Genomic DNA, 2,530 nt, shown 5'->3' with positions numbered 1-2,530 from the left:
CTGGTAAACTGCTATATATATATATAGCAGTTTAGCAGTTCTTTAATGTAGTGGCTGCATTTCTTTTTTTTAGGCTTTTTTTTTTCTAGTAACACACTTCCTGTCTTTGGGTGGCTCCAGACAGGAGCATTGTCATCCTGTGGAGTGGGTTGTGTTATGCTGGGCACACACCTTACAACCATCACAAGACTTTTGTCTTGCAATGGTTGTAAGGTACATAAAAAAATGTACAATCTGCCTATCTTGGACAGGCAGATCGTACTTGCGATGATCGCAAGCCGCGCCCCCCTGAGGGGCGGGCTTCCGATGACCGCAATGCCGAACGGGCAGTGTGCGCTTGCGCACACAGGCCCGTCCGGATTTTATCTTACGAACATGCTACACACCCGCCGAACATCCTATGATGCTCGGCGGGTTTTCGAACATGTTCGCAAGTTTAAAGTCGTGTGACCTTACAGTAGTAGAGGTTGCACGGCTTCCACACACCACACACGCGGATTTCCCCGCGTTTATCGTACGATTATCGTAAGGTGGATTAGCAGATTTAGATGGACTTCACTAACAAATTAAAGCCAAACTCCAGTTTACACTTTTCAAGCAGTTACAGCAAACATTTTTGGGGATAAAGGTTTTTTATAAAAATGAATAAATGTTGACCATTGTAAGCACCATCTGCACTGGCAGATAAATGTTATTTTAAATATAACCTATAATTTCTGTCTTTCTTTTTCCATGTGCTCCTGATGCTTCCTGACAGTGAAGACTTTGAATAAATGAATTGAATTGAATCAGGTTAGGGAGATGCCTTCCTTGTTCTCACTCCTTGTCTGCAGTTGCAGTGCAGACACAGACAAGCTTATTGTAAGCAAAAAGTAAAAGCCAAAGTAAAAGGCTCCATCTGTAGAAGGTGAAGTGTTTAAAAAAAAGTACAATGGGCAAAGAACAATGTGGAAAGTACAGCAGCTTCTACCAACCGCGTACAAGTCTTCTTTCTTTCTTTCTTTCTTTCTTTCTTTCTTTCTTTCTTTCTTTCTTTCTTTCTTTCTTTCTTTCTTTCTTTCTTTCTCTCTTTCTCTCTTTCTTTCTTTCTTTCTTTTCTGTTAACTGCTGAGTATTTTTCCTGCATGATGGAGAAACTTATCAAAAATTATTAAAGCCCAATTCCCCCATTTGTTTGCTCCCCCTTTCCCCATTCCTGATGTGTGTGAGGTCCTTATTCCCATATTAATGACATGCGAGTAACATGCTGCCCAGGGGTACTTTGAACTCAACTGGCTTGATGATGCACCTCCATGAAGGCCAGGGCTCACAGTAAGTGTGTTAGATGACATTGGGCATCATTCCACCCAGAAGAGGACTAACACTGGATCACAGAGCAGAAGGTCTATGAGGACAGTGCCAGAGAGGAGGTGAGTAGTGCAGCCAGAGCTGCAATTTTTTTTTTTTAAGATGCTGGCCAGTTATTTTTTATTGTAAATAGTTATCTTAAAGGTATAGTTTGAGTATAGGCATTAAATATATTATATATTTACTCAAACATATTACACAGCACTGTAAGTCCTAATAACATTAATAAATCAGGTTTAATTATAGTATATAATCAGTATTTGACACAAACAATATATTATTTTAATATATGAATGAAGTCAGCACCTTGCCACCAACATGGTTTCCCACATTCCAAGCACGACACATCACTGTCCCACAAGACTGGGAGTTGAGTTGAATTATACTCCTATTCTGAATACATTTCTGCATTCCTCCAAGATAACTTCACTAAAGTGAGCTCAGGCATGAAATATTTGGAACTAAGTGTGATCCCTTTCCATATTCTATCTATATAGGCCGTCATCATTTCTAGTGTGTACCGTGGAAGTTAAGCTGGTAGAGTGATAATGTCTTTCTATCAGAAGCATATCTTTGGCTGCAGTGAGAGGGTTAACGCAAACAAGAAATAATGAATGTATCCGACACCATAGAATTGAGAGAAATAATTATTTCTGGGACTGCTACACCAAACCACAGCCTCTCCTAGGACCTGGTAATAATACATTCATAGGCTTCATAAGTATGATTTCACTACGCTGTTATTTCTAACAAAACCCAACATTCCCTGTGCCCTGCATATTTCATCAAATATAGAAACCAATTTATTTTATTTTTTTCTTTAGTGATTTATTTTGTTTTCCTACAAATCCTTCAATGATCAGGAGATGAGAGACATTGTTATTTTTGTGGTTACTTAAAATAATTCACATAAAGCTCTTGAGGGGCAGTTTTTTTCTTTTAGAATTATACAACTCAGTATCATTCTTTATTAAGTGCACAGGAGTTTCTTTCCAGGAATGTAGCATTGTGTAATATCCAGTTTTTAGTGCATGTGGCACAAGCACTCTGTGACATCACTGTATATAGCTACATGACATACTGTAAAGATAGAGCTGAACACATCTCTAATTCAGCCCAGGAGTTGCTGGAGATATGGCAAGGTGCTGGAGATATGGCAAGGTGCAATCAGGGCTGTCCCTAT

This window comes from Nanorana parkeri, unplaced genomic scaffold, assembly GCF_000935625.1.
Source record: "Nanorana parkeri isolate BGI_ZX_2015 unplaced genomic scaffold, ASM93562v1 scaffold136, whole genome shotgun sequence".
NCBI classification, from domain to species: Eukaryota; Metazoa; Chordata; class Amphibia; order Anura; family Dicroglossidae; genus Nanorana; species Nanorana parkeri.
The sequence above is the reverse complement of the archived record's forward strand: the minus strand, read 5'-3'. Positions refer to the sequence as shown.